Source organism: Pelodiscus sinensis, chromosome 8 (assembly GCF_049634645.1).
Source record: "Pelodiscus sinensis isolate JC-2024 chromosome 8, ASM4963464v1, whole genome shotgun sequence".
Lineage (NCBI taxonomy): Eukaryota > Metazoa > Chordata > Testudines > Trionychidae > Pelodiscus > Pelodiscus sinensis.
The window spans coordinates 12,609,498-12,628,132 of NC_134718.1; the positions used below are offsets into that span (position 1 = coordinate 12,609,498).

At 44.7% G+C, this 18,635-nt stretch overlaps 1 protein-coding gene across 1 annotated transcript in view; it reads left to right on the forward strand.

Annotated features, from left to right (window-relative positions):
- Nucleotides 1-304: 304 nt before the first annotated feature.
- Nucleotides 305-18,635, forward strand: part of ANXA11 (annexin A11) — a 45,392-nt gene continuing 27,061 nt past the window's right edge. The window contains exon 1 of the mRNA XM_075934765.1: nucleotides 305-460. The gene's annotated coding sequence lies outside the window, so the exon portion shown is untranslated. The remainder of the gene's footprint in view (nucleotides 461-18,635) is intronic.

Below are 18,635 nucleotides of genomic sequence, written 5' to 3' on the forward strand. Positions count from 1 at the left end.
CATTACAAAGACAGCTCCCCCCATTATCACCTCTAATATTAGCTCACAGACATTTACCTCCCCCCCCCTTCTGTTCTGAAATGTGATTTGTCCTTTTCATGTGTGTTCATTTTTTTAATTGTATCCTTTGGTATATATGGTGGTGACGATTTTCTTCCGCTGTTTGACCTGAGGAAGTGGGTCTGGCCCACGAAAGCTCATCCCCTAATAACCTCAATTGCTGAAGTGCTGCGCCGCCCGAGCGCCGTGCGGCCCGCAGCCCGCTCGGAGCGCAGAGCGGTGACGCCACACCTGCCCGTTACGCGCCCCGCCTCCAGCGCGCTCAGGGGCGCCGCGGGCTGCTGGCTCCTCCCCGCCAGGGCGGCAGCGCGCTCGTCAGCCGCCCCGCCCCGCCCCGCCAGCGCCCAGGGCCCACCGGACGAGCCGCCGCCTCGCTTCGCCGAGAGCCCCGCGCCCGCAGGTAGGAGCGAGACCCCGCGGGCTGGGGCGGCCGTAGGCCCCGCCCCTGGCGCCCCCCTCAGGTGCCGGCAGCGGGGCGCCTCGGGAGCCAAGGAAACTCCCTCCCGGGGAGCCGCCGCGGGCAGCATCGGGGCCCTTGTGTGGAGCGCGCCGGGGCTGGGGGTCGCCTGGTGGGCGCGGCTGTGGGGCAGGCCGAGTTCTCTGTGTGCCTGGGGGCAGCCGCTTGGGGGGCGGCCAATGAGAACAACGTCTCTGGAGCTGCCTTGCGGCTTAGGTCCGGAGTGAGCCGTTCCTCGGCTGGAGCGTGCCCTCTGCCCCGGGTTCCGCCGCATCGCTCCCCCTCCTCGCTGGGTGCTGCCACAAACACCCCTCACCACAGGGACCGCTTTCTGCCGGCAGCCGCTTCCCTGGCGCCGCTCGCCAGTTTGCCGGATTGTTCATTGCGGGGAAATCCAGTTCCTAGTAAGCACTGGCTCCGAGAGCCGCCCTCTTCCTGGCGTTCCTGGACCTTTGGCTGGTTTTTTTGAGTGGCTGGACGTGCTTACTTTGCATGTAGGATACATCGTCTTAAGGGGAAACTGTTGAAGTTGACCGATTCATAATCCGATTTCCGTTGAAATAGAAACGCACAAAACCTGCTCTCTCAATCCTGGGAAGCCTGAGTTTCTACAAAGCTAGGCTTGCAACAGAGAGAAAAGTTTAAAATATCTGAGCAACCTGACTGTAATAAACCTGGTTTGTGTATGGGTACAACGCCTGCTTAAAAATAGAAGAACAGCCATACTGGGTCACTCTAAAGGCCCATCTAGCCCAGTATTCTGTCTTTTGACAGTGGGCAATACCAGATGCCCCTCAAGGAGAGAGCAAAACAGGGAATCATCAAATGATCCCTCTCCTGTCATCCATTTACAGGTTCTGATAGAGGCTAGGGACACCATTCCTACTTATCCTGGCTAGTAGCCATTGATGGACCTAACCTCCGTGAATTTATCTAGTTTTTTCCTGAACCCTGAAAGTCCTGGTCTTCACAACATCCTGTGGCAAGGAGTTCCACAGGTTGACTGTGCGCTGCATGAAGAAAAGCTTCTGTCTGTTTATTTTAAACCTGCTACTAATTTATTTGGTGATCCCTAGTTTTTAAATTATGGGAACACGTAAATAACTTTTCCTTATTCATTTTTTCCAGACCACTCGTGGTTTTATACACCTCTCTCATATCCCCCCCTTAGTCTCCTCTCTTCTAAGATGAAAAGTCAGTCTTTTTAATCTCTCTTCATATGGGACCTGTTCCAAGCCCCTAATAATTTTTGTCACCCTTTTCTGAACCTTTTCCAATGCTAATATATCTTCTTTGAGATGAGGTGACCACATTTGTATGCAGCATTCAAGATGTGGGCGTGCCATTATTGTATATAGAGGCAATAAAATATTCTCTGTAGTATTCTCTGTCCCTTTTTTAATGATTCCCAAAATTCGGGTTGCTTTTTTGACTGCTGCTGCACATGTTTTCTGGGAACTATCCACAATGACTCCAAGATCTCTCTCTTGAGTAGTTACAGCTAAATTAGTCCCCATCATATTGTATGGGTAGTTCTGGTTGTTTTTTTTTCAATGTGCATTACTTTACATTTACTAACATTAAGCTTCATTTGACATTTTGTTGCCTAATCACTTAGGCTATGGCTACACTGTAGCCTTTTTCCAGAAAAGCGTATGCAAATGAAGCATGATGTGGAATATCACCGTGCTTCATTTGCATAATTAATTAGCAGCCACCTTTGCTCAAGAGGCTTTTACACAAAAAGGAGCTATCTAGATGGTTCCTTTTTGCACACACACCCCCTCTTGTGCAAGAGCCATTCTTCCTGAAAAAATGAGGAAGAACGGCTCTTGCGCAAGAGGGGGGTTTTGCGCAAAAAAAGAGCTGTCTGCACAGCTCCTTTTTACACACAAGCCTCTTGCACAAAAGCAGCAGCTAATTAATTATGCAAATGAATCGTGGCGATATTCCACTCTGCGCTTCATTTGCATAAGCTTTTCCAGAAGAAGGCTACAGTGTAGCCATAGCCATAATGATGTCGGATCTTTTTGAAGGTTTTACTGCTTTGATATTCACTATCTTGAGCAGTTTAGTATCATCCTTGCTTACCCGGAATGTGATCATCCTGATGGCCTTCTGTATCTGTCCTTGTAAATGGGCACAGTATTGAAATCTAAATGAAATGCTCTATGGGCTTTGTTCTTGTATATTTTAATACCTGCCCACTTCTGCATATGGTAGGGTGAACCACGACACCACCTCTTATCCGCTCAACCAAAGATTAAAAATAGATGAACATATACATGTATATCTATGCTTTCAATATATGTTCCTAAGCCAAATGTAGTGAGCTGAATGAATTAGGCCCTGTTCTTGCTCTCACTTATGTGAGTGCTTTCCTTTCCGGCTATAAATAGTTCTGTTGACATCAGTTTTCTCAAGTTAAGATTCACTTGTGTTACTGCTTGCTTTTTTTTTTCTTTTTTTTTTCAGGATGTGTTTACATGACGAGACTTTACACAGGAAATTACTTTTCTCTCTTGCTGCTGTAGAGTTGTGACTCAACTGTATCCTCACTTTCTTTTGCTTATTTGGCTCTGCTGCATACAGTTTTATCAGGCTTATTTATTTACCTCTTTCCATTCAGTTTTCAAAATGGAGAGAGGTAAATAGGAGTGACTCTCAGATCTGTACTGGAACTGGTGCTGTTCAGTGTATTCATAAGTGACCTGGAAAGGGGGCTAAACGGGTGGCAAATTTTGAAGACAATATAAAATTACTTCAGATAGTGAAGTCCAATGCAGACTAGGGATGTAAAAACCTGTTTTATTGGCTAACTGATTAAACATACTATTTAACTGGTTAACCAATTAAAAGGGGGAAGAGTTGGAGTGGAGGGGCAATGCAGCCCCTCCCTATGGGGCATCCTGACTCCCCACAGACAGAGGCTGCTCTGTGGAATGGGGAACTGCTCCAGCCCCACGGGTTAACCTTAACCGGCAAGCCTAACCCATTAAGAGTGGGGCTTACCAGTTAACTGGTTAAACCTTCACATCCCTAACACAGATTTTGACAAGTGACAAAGCGGATCTCACAAAACTAGATGACTGGGCAAAAAAGTGGTAGATAAAATTAAGTGTTGATACCTGCAAATTCATGCACACTGGAATGCACCCCATCTAAAATAAGGTATATTGGAAGGTACAGAGAGGGGCTATTAAACTGATCGGGGGAAGGAACAGATTCCATATGAAGAGAGATTAATAAGACTGCAACTCTTCAGCTTGAAAAAGAGAGAGCCACAGGAGGATATGATAGAAGCCTATAAAATTAGGACTGATGTGGGGAAAGTGAACAAGGAAATATTATTGAGTTCTTTTCATAATACAAAAATGAGGGGGGGATAAAATTAGTAGGCAGCATGTTTAAAACCCACTAAAGGAAGTAATTTTCCACATGTTGTACAGTCTCTGGAACTCTGTGCAAGTGGATGTTGTGAAGGCAACCATTGTAGCAGGGTTCAAGAAAGAGCTAGATAAGCCTGTAGAGCCGAAACTTTTTGTGTTTGACATAGTATTTTATTTAAAAATGAAGCCTGGCCAACAAACCCCCAGTTGGGGACAAGCCCCCATCTGGCCACAGCATCAGAACACTCCTGCACTCCCCCAGACACTAGATCTGAGTCTGTCATACACTGGAACCCCCTGCCTTGAGCCCCTCACATACCCCAAACCAAATTCCTGAACCCTCACATCCACAAGCCTATGGCTTGCTTAGTACCCGAACCCTACATCTGACCCCAACACTGCCCGGCCTGGGGCCCCCTCCCCGAGCCAGCGTCCACTTCTCCTCCAGCTCCTACATCCAGATTTCCTCCGAGAACTTGCACCTTTCACCGCTTCCCACACCCAAATCCCTTATTCCCACCCCAAAGCCTACACATCCTGTCTCAACCCAGCGAGGGTACGACTAGACTGCAGGAGTTTTTCAGGATTCTGGAGATATCCCAGAAAGACTCTTCTGCATCCAGGGATGTGTTTGTTCTTCCGCTTTTTTTAGTGGAAGAGCAAACATGCTCTTTCGGTCACCCCTATATTCCTCTTTCCACGAGGAATAAGGGGGCTTCCAAAAGAAGGGGTTTTTCTGACATTTGGTCCGGTCTAGACAGGCCAAATGTTAGAAAAACCTCTTCCTATAGAAGAATTGGGGGAGGGGGGGGGGGGAAGCAGCAGTATGAGGGTTGAGGATCGCAAATGATTGAGAGGAAGAGAGTAGAGAGGGAGCAGGGCTTCAAGGAAGGGACAGGGTGGTAGATCTTGGCTTGTTCTGTCATTTAAAAAGTGATCTTGGGTATAAAAAGGTTGGAGACCACTGCTGTAAAGGATCCATTAGGGTATGTCTACACTTGCACCCTCTTTTGAGAGAGGGATGCAAATGAAGACATTCGAAATTGCAAATGAAGCCTGGATTTAAATATCCCATGCTTCATTTGCATATTTGCGTTATAGCGCTATTTTGAAATAGCGCTATTTTGAATTAACAGACGCTGTTAAGACACGGTTATTTTGAGAGAGAACCCTTCTCTTGAAATATCTGGTAAACCTCGTTGTGTGAGGAATAAGGGTTATTTCGAGAGAAGCGTTTTCTCTCGAAATAACCGTGTCTTAACAGCATCTGTTATTTCAAAATAGCGCCATAACGCAAATATGTAAATGAAGCACAGGATATTTAAATCCCAGCTTCATTTGCAGTTTCAAATGTCTTCATTTACATCCCTCTCTTGAAAGAAGGTGCAAGTGTAGACATACACTTAGCCAAGCTGGGCAGGGATGCAATACCATGTTGTTTGCCAGAAGCTGGGAGTGGGTGATAGGAGATGGATAACTTGATTATTGCCTGTTCCAGTTATTCCTGTCTGAAGAACATAGTATTGGCTACTGTAGGAAGACAGGATACTGAGCTAGATAGACCATTCTTATGTTCTGTGTTCTTATTCATGCTGGGGGATTCGCAGGTCATGTAGAGGTACCTCTGAGCTTGAGCTAGCACCTAAACATAATAGTGACATATGTGGCCATTTTGGCTGATACACAATCCTGCTCGACCCACTGGCTGTATGCTGGGATGGCAAGCCCAAACTCTTGCTCATGCCACCATGGACACGCTGCTCTCTTTAGATGCTATGACGGGTCCCTCTCTTTGAGCTGGGAGACATGTATCCCAGCTCAAATGCAGAGACAGCCAGAGAAACAAACTGTCCGATTAATGGGAATCCTTGTCATGGGGTGGAACATATAGGTTGTAGGTCTAGTGACTCAAGGGGAGATTGCAGATGATGCTTCAGGAAGTGAGGGGAAACTGCATTGGGGCAAAAAGACAAGGCAGTGTGCATGGCAGTTCTTTCCCTCAACCCATAACAATGTAAATAAAGCTACAAGTGCCATTGGGTAAGCTATCAGTAATACCCAAGACCAAGTCTTAAAATACTGAGCTGAGTTAAGCATCAGAAGCTGCACAGCGATTCTTTGCCTCAGCTGAAGCCCACAGAAGGTTTTATTTGCTAGTTCATAAACCAGCCAGTTACTGTAAATGTAGCCTCTGGAGGATCATTTACTACCTTTGCATTGGGAAGAGGTAACTTGGGATGAAATCTATTTATGATCCAGAGATGGCCAGAGGGAAGGGTTATAGTACAGATGTGACTAAAGATGCTGGCTAGATGTGACAATAGCTGTGATATAAACAGGCTGCTGACAACTCTAAAGGCAAGGCCCCATGTACTCTTAGTACGGCTCCTTGGTGCTTCATTTAGAAAAACCTGTGTCAGCTGCAGGTACATTCATAGATGGAGGCTTATCCAGAATTAAATCTGAAAGTAAGCAATACAGGCAGTGCTTTTTTCTTCTTTTATTTCATATCAAATTACATTAGATTTACTAGATTAGATTTTAGATTTTACTACTCCTATGCCTTCATTTCTCACTGTGCAACTTTATACACGCAGGCTTTGTCTAGACCGGCAAGTTTTTCCGCAAAAGCAGCTGCTTTTGCGGGAAAAACTTGCCAGCTGTCTACACTGGCTGCTTGAATTTCCACAAGAACACTGACTTCCTGCTGTCTGAAATCAGTGCTTCTTGCGGAAATACTACGCTGCTCCCATTTGGGCAAAAGTCCTTTTGTGCAAAGCTTTTGCACAAAAGGGCCAGTGTAGACCGCTCAGATTTGTTTTGTGCGAAAAAGCCCCGATCGCGAAAATGGCGAGCGGGGCTTTTTTGTGCAAAAGCGCATCTAGATTGGCACGGACGCTTTTCCACAAAAAGTGCTTTTGCGGAAAAGTGTCCGTGCCAATCTAGACACTCTTTTCCGCAAATGCTTTTAACAGAAAACTTTTCTGTTAAAAGCATTTGCAGAAAATCATGCCAGTCTAGACGTAGCCCCAGCGCAACACACTGTGTTGTAAGTATTTAACTGTGTTATAGGAGTTATGTGGGGAAAAGATGGAGGACTTGACCACTGGTTAGAGACACCTTTGGCTTTGGGTGCCTCTTGTAAAATAAGCATAGAAGTTAGATGTTAAGGTAAGCAATGAGCAGTTTAAACAATGTGTCACTTATTGTCACTTAGGGTACGTCTACACTGCATGTTTATTTTAAAATAAGTTTATTCTGGAAGAAATACTCTGAAATAGCTTATTTCAAAATAGCACATCTACACTATAGGGAAGCCTCAAAATTAGTCTGAGGCAGGCGTCCCTAATGTGGACTTGCTACCTCGATTTAGAGCCCCAGGAGGCGCAGGTGAGTAATATCTTTGAATGGCCCTGGGGAGGAGCTATTTCGAAATAGCAGCAGTAGAGCATCCACACTACTGCTATTCCGAAATAGCTATTTTGGAATTGGTGTTATTCCTCATGGAATGAGGTTTACAGAAGTTGGAATAAGCCTTCTGTTATTTCAAATATATTTTGAAATAAGAGAATTGCTGTGTAAATGCTCGCATTGTTATTTCGGAATAACGGCCATTATTTTGAAATAGAGCTGCTTCGTAGACTCTCCTCTATATTTCAGAGTTAATACCCCCGTCACAAGCAGGGGAATTACTTTGCCTCTCATTCAGTTGTTGCGCTAAGCTATTTGTAGACAGAATATACTGGCGGCCCCTGACTTGTAATGCGATTGGTTACCGGAGAAGCGTTGCAAGTCGGTTACAATGGCACCATGCGCCATTGTAAATGCGGGCTGAGGATGTAAGTTGGGGGTTTTCGGCCCCTTCCACACTTACAAAAACAGGCGGAGGTTGTAAGTGCAGGGGGTTGGAACTTGGGCGGTTGCATGTCAGGGGTTTCCTGTACTTGACAAGTTTTTCTGCACAATCATAAGCTCTAGAAATATATATATTTTTTAAATTAAAATGGATGTGGTGGTGCACAGTCTTTTGGCAAAGAGTCACTTAGAAGTGGATAGGGCTCAACAACTTTGGTCCCTCCCTCCCCCTTTTTTTCCTTCAACAAATTTTTTTCCCGGTGGTTTTTTTTGGGGACGGGTGTGTGTTCGGTATTTTTGTTTCAGCAATCTGGCAACCCTATCTGAATGACATAGACTGTGTTGTATTTTTCAGCTTCTCAATTATGCAAATATTCTCTTTCCCTTCAGGCAGCTGCTAGTGTGAAATATGCAGCTGTGCTACAGGTATACAGGTAGTGAAAAGGGAAGCAGTACATATTTACAGTGTATTGCTTCCAGTGTTTCTCTTACCCAGCCTTAATTCCAGATTCTGCCCTCTGATTTTATTATCTAAATCTTTATCTGAGTGTTGATAGAGATAGTTCTCTTAAAAATGGATCTGCCTTTTTAAAGTGAGGAATCCTGTATGGTTGGGGTATCCACACAGAATATATCTGCTACTGGCTGGGAGCTGATCTTTGGTTCATTTACCCTAGGAGAATTTGATCCATATTGCAACAGAAATGTTGCGTCTTGTCTGGCACTCTCTGGTCCAACAACATCGGACTGTCATGGTTTTAGTTATCCAGATGTCCACTTGCCAGATGTCCAGTTTCCTGTTGTCCCATAAAGTTTGTTTCCAGCCACCAGTCCTGGCTCCCAGTGTTCTGTGCTGTCGTTTAGCTCTAATGTACCCCTCAATGACTTCTGAGAGCCCCGTACGCAGTGGAAGCGTTGGTAATGCTGCTAGACAATACTGACCTCCTCGTGGTTTGGCAAATTCTCTGCTTTGATACTGGTCAGGTCCCAACGGTGCCAGACTAGAGAGGTTCAATCTGTTCAGCCATGAGAACTTGATCTGACCAGGCTTTTGTTACATGGTGATAAAAGTATCAGAGACCTGCCTACATGCCTGTCTACAGCTGCTGAAGTCAGGGTGTCCCCCCAGCCCCTGTATTCCATCTCTGCAGAGCAGGGGTCAGGGAGAAGTAGACCATAGCAGAGCTGCTCCAATCTGAAGCATGGATGGAAAGTGACTCAGAGGAGTGCCTGTCTTAAAAGTCAGTGCATTGTTTGTAAGAGAGCGGGGGAGGAAGAGACAACAGAGCAGGACAGCTTTCCCGGTTTTAAAGAGACAGCATGTGGCTTCTCTCCAACTTCCCCATCAGTCGTCAGCACACACATTCTCTGTGTCGCTGTCACGCACACCCAGCCTGTGCCACACTGCTTTTGTGCCACACACACTCTCCCAGCCTCTTTGCCACACACACTCAATCTGTGTTACAAAGTCTGTGTCTCTCTCCCTCCCTTGCTAGCTTGCTTGCCATAGGGTATGCAGAGCTGGCCCATAACCATGTACCAAAATTCATGAAGTAGCCCCACTGCGAAAATTATTGCTGCCCCTGACTTAAGAGCATTACTGTATTTTTCCACTTTTGCAGTCTCTGGAACAGATGTGCAATTATTTGCAATGGAGGTTTTGAAAGGCTCTCTCTTTATATATCTATATCTGTATATATAAATTATAGTGTTTATGTACACACACAAGCTAGGTAGAGAGAATGCCTGACCCCTTAGGCCTCTGAAAGTGGTTGCTACATTCTCTGGGACCCCACCTTACAAAGTTTGTTACATAACAAGCTATAAACAAGGCGTTGGTTTGTAATACAAATTCCCATTGCCATGGTTAGGAATGTTTGTTTTTCTTTTTTAGATAACTTAAATATAGCCCTGAGTTTCCTTGTGTTTGTTTTCATACCAAAATTTAAAAAAGTTATTTTAGTTCTTTATATCTCTTTGGAAAAGCCTACTCAGAGTAATTAAGACAAAAGGGCTAATTATTAAAGCTGAACTTTTGTGAGGTTTGGGCTTGTGTTGGATGTGTGCCCTTTAAAACAGAATATTCTAAACCTCTCAGGAGTAATTGAACTCTGAAAAACATCCATGATATTTGTATGGAGGCTGTTTTATCTGTGTTCCAAATGAATTTATAAAACGTTTTAGGATTAAATCATAACAGTTTTATTGAATCAGATATTCCAAGAGCTCATGGACCTAATTTGAAGTCAGTGGAAGCTATTTTCCTTATGTAAACCTCTTGTTTTCAGGGGAGCTTTGCATCAGGATTCCAGATGTGTGGACTGCAGGGAACAGATAATGTTAAATGGCATGATATGGAGCAGCCAATTAGCATCAGCTCTTGATTTCTATACCACAGAAATGTCCAATGTTTAATTCCAGTGGTACAATGTTGTTTGAATCATGATTATGTTTCCCAGTCACTCTGTCTTGTGCCCTTTGGGATAGATCAGCTCCTCTGTGCTTGGGGAAGAGGGCCAATTGTTGTGTAACACACTGGAATGCCTCAGAATTTAGACTCCTTTAGAGTAGACTAAAACATCATGTAGACAAGGTCTTGGTTTGTTAAAAAGTCTCTAAATACATACCGGAGACAACAAATGCTAAAGTTTTTAACTGTGTCTTTACAAGCTTCTCATTTTCCCACCCAGCTCCATCTGTCAACTAGGAATGTACAAGATTAACTGGTTACCCAGTAAGCATTAGTCTTACCTGCATGCTTACGTGGTAACTGGTTAACTGAAGGGCTGGGCCCAGACAGAGCAGAACCCCTCCTATGGTGGGGCAGCTGTCTGGACTGGAGCAGCCACCACTGTCCATGGAGGACTGGACTGGAAGAGCCCCCTGCCTACTCTCAAGGTACAGGTCATAATTCAGAAGAGCAGTGATCGGTTAAATCTCTTGTGGGAAATGCAGAACTCTCACTAACCAACGGTAAAATAAACAGTTGCTACTTCAAAAGGGTTAGAACAGAAGGGGGAAGGCATAATAATGCTCACAAATATGTTAGGACAGTTTCCTTTCATTTTTCTTTTTTGTCTGCATTGCCACCCTGGAGGGGGAGACACTGGATTCAGTTGTTAACAACTGAAGACTGAATGGAACTCCAGTAATTTGAGTACACCCAGCTCTTTCAAAAGAGTCTATAGTACCTTCTCCAGCTGTACTCCAGCCCAAAGGCAATTGCTGCAGATGTTGGGGGCAGAAGGTGGGTGCCTGAAGGCCATTCATTTCTGTCCCACAGTTCTGATTAAAACTGGGAGAGGAGCAGAGGAGTGTGGGGGAGAGGCAGAAGGCAGCGTATAGGCTGCAAGCAACTCAGAAGATGTTGAGCAAGCTTTGGTGGGGGTAGTGCCTGTAGCAGTGGTGTTAGAGAGGATCTGGAAGCAGCTATTGCTGATGTCATCAAGTAGACCCTTTTTGTTGGGGGAAAAAAGGACTTGAAATCACCCCAGTTAGGGACAGAAATGGGTGAAGGGTCCGATGCATCTCTAGTATGATGCCGGGGCAACTGCTAGGCCACAGTGATGGGGCACTAGAGTAACCACTGGTAGTGCAGCTAGCAAGAGGGCTAGGGAGAACTCCAACCACGCTTCATTGGGAGACAGAAATGTCAGTGCGCCTCCGCTGGGACCGTAGGCTGGCAGGCAGCTCCAGAAACTGGACCTGGGGCAGCCATGTCTCTCCACCATTAATGGATGCTTTCTTCTTGTGCATTCTGGAGGAGGAATGAGGAGCAAGTTTGCCTCTCTGTCTCTCTTATGAGGTCCCTTCCAAACAGGAGGGTGCTGTTCCATCAAGAAAGATGTGGAGAAATTGGAAAGGGTACAGAGAAGAGCGACAAGAATGATTAAAGGTTTAGAGAACATGACCTATGAAGCCAGGCTTCATGAACTGGGCTTGTTTAGTTTGGAAAAAAGAAGATTAAGGGGGGACATGATAGCGGTTTTCAAATATCTAAAAGGGTGTCACAAGGAGGAAGGAGAAAATTTGTTCCTCTTGGTTTCTGAGGACAGGACAAGGAGTAATGGGCTTAAAGTGCAGCAGGGGAGGTTTAGATTGGACATTAGGAAAAAATTCCTAACTGTCAGGGTGGTCAAATATTGGAATAAATTGCCAAGGGAGGTGGTGGAATCTCCCTCTCTGGAGATATTTAAGAACAGATTAGATAGACATCTGTCAGGGATGGTGTAGACAGAGCTTGATCCCGCCTTGAGGGCGGGGGGCTGGACTCGATGACCTCTCGAGGTCCCTTCCAGTCCTATTATTCTATGATTCTATGATCACGGGTTTCTTATGGGTTGTAGTCTCTACTCTTAGTCCTGCATTCCCCATGGGCCTGGTGGGGTGGTTTAATTGGGATCCTTTCTTGCTCAGGAAAGCATTTGTCCTCACTGAGCTTAGGATGTGTGTCTGTGATTTATTTATTTTTTAATAGGGAGGGTTTTAAAATAGCCTGAACCTATCCGTGTAAGCTTGTTACATCACGTTATATAACGTTTGCACAGCTTAAATCTTTGGCTATTGTAGGCTTGATTCACTCCTGCTCATGGTAGATTAGAGCTGTTTGAATTTTTTAAAAAGGCAATTGGAAAGCACTGCTCTAATTTCTGTTAGCCTAGCTCTGACCATAAAGATGTGAACTTACTTTATAATGTGCCCATCTCCTTTGCTTGTCCTGGTGCTTAAATGAGACTTAATGCAACAGGAAACGGTTCGCTAGTCGCCCCTTTGAATGTATTGTACTGTAGGCCCTATGGTGGTAGGCCTATGAGTTCTAAGTGATACCTTGTGTAGCGCATAAGTAACTTTATGTGCATGAAGTTACACATGTGCATTAAAGTTTGCGAGATTGAGGTAGAGTGCTTTTCAGTGATGACAGCAAACATACCTTGGGGTGTCTTCCTTTATTATGTGGGTTCTCATCCATCACATGAATCAATCATTGCATCAGTCCAGTGGAACTAGTTAGGAGAGAAAGGGATGCAGGGAACCTGTATTTTCAGGGATCAATATTTTGTCTTGCTTAGATTGTCGTGACTGATTACCTTGTGACTTATGTGGTATGTTTTCTTTCTGACGCTTTCAGGAAGTACTAATACAGAATAACCCGATGGAAATCCCCGTGCTTCCTGTCTGAACCCATTGCGATGCTTAGATCCCTGCAGTGCCAATTGGCAAAGGGTTTGCTCTTCTGTAACAGCAATGCCAGTCGGGCCTGACAAGCTCATTGCGCCTAACATGTTGCTCTCATAGTATTTATCTAAAAAAGGGTTGTGTGAGGTGTCTGATAGAAGCTTGTGACTTAATGATCCTCATAATGATAGAGCAAGATGTACATATGAGGCATGTTATACCTTTGTTTTATATATAACCATTTCTGTTCCCGCTTGTTATCCTCGCTTGCTGTCTCTTAGATCTTAATCTTTAATAATAAACATATGGTTGTTTTCACTATAAATACATCTGTGCTGTGATGTTGTCAAGGACCTGATACTGAACTGTACAATCAAGATGTGCGCATACTCACCCTTGGGAGCCGGCAAGCCTGTTAATTTCTGAGAGTGTCTAGTGACAGGAGCAAAATGCAGGACAATGTAGCACTTTAAAGACTAACAAGATGGTTTATTAGATGATGAGCTTTCGTGGGCCAGACCCACTTCCTCAGATCAAATAGTGGAAGAAAATAGTCACAACCATATATACCAAAGGATACAATTAAAAAAAAATGAACACATATGAAAAGGACAAATAACATTTCAGAACAGGAGGAGGGGGAGGGGGGGAGGAAGGAAGGTAAGTGTCTGTGAATTGATGATAGAGGTGGGGAGAGTGGGATGTTTGTGAGTTAATGGTATTAGAGGTGATAATTGGGGAAGCTATCTTGGTAATGGGTAAGATAGTTTGAGTGTTTTTTCATTCCTTTTTGGAGGGTGTCGAATTTTAACATGAATGACAGTTCAGAGTATCCTTTGGTATATATGGTTGTGACTATTTTCTTCCACTATTTGATCTGAGGAAGTGGGTCTGGCCCACGAAAGCTCATCATCTAATAAACCATCTTGTTAGTCTTTAAAGTGCTACATTGTCCTGCATTTTGCTTCAGCTACCCCAGACTAACACGGCTACATTTCTATCACTAGTCTACATAGTGACAGGAGTGTGTCTATCTCTAGCATGCACAGAGAGCAAGGCCTGCCTAAACCTACAAGAAGTGCTTGTGTGGCCAGAAGCCGTGGGCCTCAGGCAGCTCACGAGAGTTTAACACTAAGGATAGGTGGTGGTGACATACCTCACAGTCCTGATCTCTTAGAAAGAGTTCAACCAATAACAAGATTCCACCCACCTCATAAGAGCATGATATTAAAAGTAACTTTTCTGTACCCTGCTTCTTGGTGTGGAAACTGTGCACTGTGTGTTTTGGCCTAGGAATGTTACAATTGAATAGTCATGTAACCGCATGAAACGTTTGTGGTTACACGACTATTCGATAGTCCCCAAGGCAGGGCTGTCAGCCAGCGCACTCCTGGCCCTGCTCCTAGGGAGCCCCGTGCCGCCCCACGCTGCTTGCCTCTGGCAAGGGGAGCTGGTCCGCGAGTGGAGCCAGTTTAAAAACCAGCTCCCTGCGTAGACCGCTTGCCTGCCGCCCTGCGCTGCTGCCTCTGATACAGAGACCAACAGCACGGGGTGGCAGCAGTCCCTGTCTGCGGGAGAAGGGGGTCCAAGCTCCACACAGACAGAGGCTGCTCCATGAGATGATAGAGCCAGCAGCTCAGGGGACAGGCAGCACCGCGGAGCTGGTGCTGGGGGGAACCGGCTTCTAAGATGGCTCCCCCCAGAACCGGCTCCTGCTCCCCCTCTCCCTCCCGCCTCTGATACAGAGGCAGCGGGGGGAAGGGGAAAGCAAGTTGTCTGGAGCGTGATTGTTTTTAACTAGCTGCTTGTCTTCTGGTGACTTAAAGCTGGAGCAATATACTTCAGTATTAGGATGATGGATGCACTTTGGTTGAAGTGCTGAAGTGCACACAATCTAAGATCGTTCAGTCAGATCCTCTCTGTTTTCAGAGTGGCTGGTGCTTAAACTTGCATGCTGTGAGCAATTTTATTGACTGCAGCTCTTTTCCTCCACTGAATCCCCCTAGTCAGGGGTGTGAGAAGAACCTCTGTTTTTAGGGAATCATGCTGATGCTACTGTATTTTGTGTGATTGCCTGGAGCTGCTGTGTACAAAATGAAACAAAATGGCTTAAATCATTAATATGTCTGAAAGTGAAACAAAATGGCTTAAATCATTAATATGTCTGAAAGTGAAAGGAAACAGCCTCTGAATGCTTCACTAAATGCACTGGAAAATGGCAGACCCCAGAGTACTTTCTGAATAATGTGAAATTTGTAGCTCTGGAGTAGCTTTGCTTCTGAGCATACAGGGGTGTGGTCTTATATCACTGAAAATCGCCAAATACTAATTTAAAAACCAGAATTCTGTAGCATGCTTCTTGGTAATGGAGCACTTTTATTGAGGAACCTTCATACTGAGCTGCTGTGTGGCAGAAACAGCATTTTTTCCCCTGCTTTGACCTTGTTTTGGCCAGGTTTTGTAACTACTACTTCTGTAATTTCTTTTCTCTCTCCTCCCCCCAAACACTCGGTGCAAAAAATGTTGGGATGTTTCCCAGGAAGTAGTATCATAGTATGTTGTAAAATTTAGCAAACTTCAGTCATGTTTTTCTCCTATTTCTGCATCAGTAGGCAATTTAAACATACACATTTAAATTTAAAAGTTTTTCTTTTTAGGTGAATTCCTTTTTTGTTTTCCTCATTTACCACCACCTCAGGAGCTGTTGAAAGCACCTTTGTGTAGGGAGTCATAGGGTCAGTGAAGGAGACTGTAGTGCTTTTTAAAGATGATTATACATGGTGCTCAGTACCATGATCTTTGGATGGAAACCAGAAGTGTTCCTGAAGAGAAACCACAAGTGGTGCTTTGTGTACATGAGAGGGGCTATGCCAAATCACGGATTGAGTCAATGTCTACACTTATTGCAATGGATTTAAAATAATTCAATAAAATAAGTCAGACCTACAGTTTCAAATGCTTGTCTAGACTTCTTCCATTTTAAATGAACACACACACACCCCACTTGGAGGTATATTAAACAGCTCTTATCTGACATAATGATGAATATGACTTACATTCACTGCAGGGTGATAAGATAGCAAGAGTGAAAAATCAGGACAAGGGGTGGAAGGTAAAAAGTGCATATGAATCCAAATCCTGAGTATTGAGACTATCCTGATAACATCGGGATGCTTGTAGACCAAGACAAATCTGACTTAATGAGGAGAATGATTAATTCTTGCTCAGACTGAGGATTAATCACAGTTAGGAATAGGATGCTGAATGTGACTTGTCCTCATCTACACTGACTGAGAAATGGGTTCAGCATTATAGCCTAATTTGATTATAATTAGGCCCAACACTCCTGTCAGCTGAAGAAGTGGGCTGTGCCCACGAAAGCTCATGATATCACCTACATGTTTTGTTAGTCCTTAAAGTGCTACTAGACCCGTCATCACCAACCCATTGACATAGTATTTTATTTAAAAATGAAGCTTGGCCAACAAACCCCCAACTGGGGACAAGCCCCCATCTGGCCACAGCATCAGAACACTCCTGCACTCCCCCAGGCCCTAGATCTGAGCCTATCATACACTAGAACCCCCTGCTTTGAGCCCCTCACATACCCCAAACCAAATTCTTCAACCCTCACATCCACAAGCCTGTGGCTTGCTTAGTACCCTGACCCTACATCTGACCCCAACACTGCCCGGCCTGGGGCTCCCTCCCCGAGCCAGCGTCCACTTCTCCTCCAGCTCCTGCATCCAGATTTCCTCCCAGAGCTTGCACCTTTCTCCCCTTCCCACACCCAAATCCCTTATTCCCACCCCAAAGCCTACACATCCTGTCTCAACCCAGCGAGGGTACGACTAGACTGCAGGAATTTTTCAGGATTCTGGAGATATCCTAGAAAGACTCTTCTGCATCCAGTGATGCGTTTGTTCTTCCGCTTTTTTTAGTGGAAGAGCAAACATGCTCTTTCGGTCACCCCTATATTCCTCTTTCCACGGGGAATAAGGGGGCTTCCAAAAGAAGGGGTTTTTCTGACATTTGGTCTGGTATAGACAGGCCAAATGTTGGAAAAACCTTTTCCTACAGAAGAATTGGGGAAAAAAAGCAGCAGTATAAGCGTTGGGGATAGCAAGTGATTGAGAGTAGGAGAATAGAGAGGGGACGGGGCTGCAGGGAAGGGGCGGGACGGTAGATCTTGGCTTGTTCTGTCATTTAAACAGTGGTCTTAGGTGTAAAAAGGTTGGAGACCACTGTACTAGACTATTCCTTGTTTAAGTTTTTCCTGTACAGACTACCCCTCTGACACTTTTGATTATAATAATAATGTTCAAACATGGGAGAGTTTTGTATTTCACACCTCAAACTCTGTGGTGGTAAGTCCTATTCTGTTTTGTTGTTTCTTATGTCAGTCACATCACACTAGTAACTTAAGGTTTCTCACTAGCGCATTTAGTGATGTGACCAGTGTCTTGTCACGTGATTTATTTTCTCACGTTGTCTTTTCCAAGAGGAGAATTGTGTGTTCCCACTGCAGTGTGTTGTATTTTGAGAAGGGCTTTTGTTGTCATAGTATGATTTTAAAGAAATGTGCACACTACTGGAGCAGCGTGCCTAGTATTTGGAGCAGAAGGTGGAGAGGTTTATCATGGCCCTTGGTTGCTGTGGGAATTCATTCCAGTCTTGGACCAGCCCTTAAGGAAACTCTGTCTCCTGCACTGGTGAGTTTTACCCTTATGGAGCAAAGTTCAACTGTGCCTGAGGAGAGGAGTTGTCAGCAGGAGTGGTCCTGCTGTGAAGGCAGAGGACTGGACTTGATGACCTTTCAAGGTCCGTTCCAGTTCTAGGAGATAGGCAATCTCCATTATTAAAAAAAAAAAAAAAAAAAAAGCCATGTTCCACATCCTGCAGCTTTAGGCAATCTTGTAAAAATGCAGCCACACCTTCTGACCATGAAGCATCTTGAAGATAGAACTTCAGCATACCGGCAACTCTGAAAATAGAGGATTTCTGTTGTGTATTTCCATGCTACTTCATCTATAGCTTGGTGAAATGTAGACATTTCAACTTGTGCGCCACATACTCACTGTATTTATGCAGTAAGGTGTGGTATAAATCCTGTTTCAACTGCTCAGTGAACATATTGAAATACGGGTTGAACCGCTCTAATCTGGCATTCTTTGGTCCACAATACCTGTGATCCAACATGATTTTAGTTAGCCAGATGTCCACTTATCATGGGCTGGCCAAGTTTCCCGCAGTCACATAAAGTTTGTTTCCAGCCTCCAGTTCTGGCTTTGTTTTCTGTGCTCTTATTTAGCTCTAATTTGCCCCTAAATATCTTCTAAGAGCCCGGCAAGCAGTGGAAGTGTTGGTGATGCTGCTAGACAATATTGACTTCCCGTGGTTCAGCAAATTCGCTGGTTTGGCAGCAGTCCGGTCCTGACTCAGCATTGCCGGACTAGAGAGATTCAACCTGTAGTCGATTCTGGCACAGTAAGAATTGAAATGAGATACATCAGCACTTTTTCCTCATTGGGCATATGTCACTCCATGCACATGGCTGGGGAAATGTTCGGAAGAGGGGGAAAGAACGTTATGGGAGTGTTTGGGCCAAGCAATGTGGATAGACAGCTGATCTGGGAGAGGAGAAATGGCTCAACAAAAATTATCAGAGCAGGGAAGAAGTTGTGGAAAAATCAGCTGTT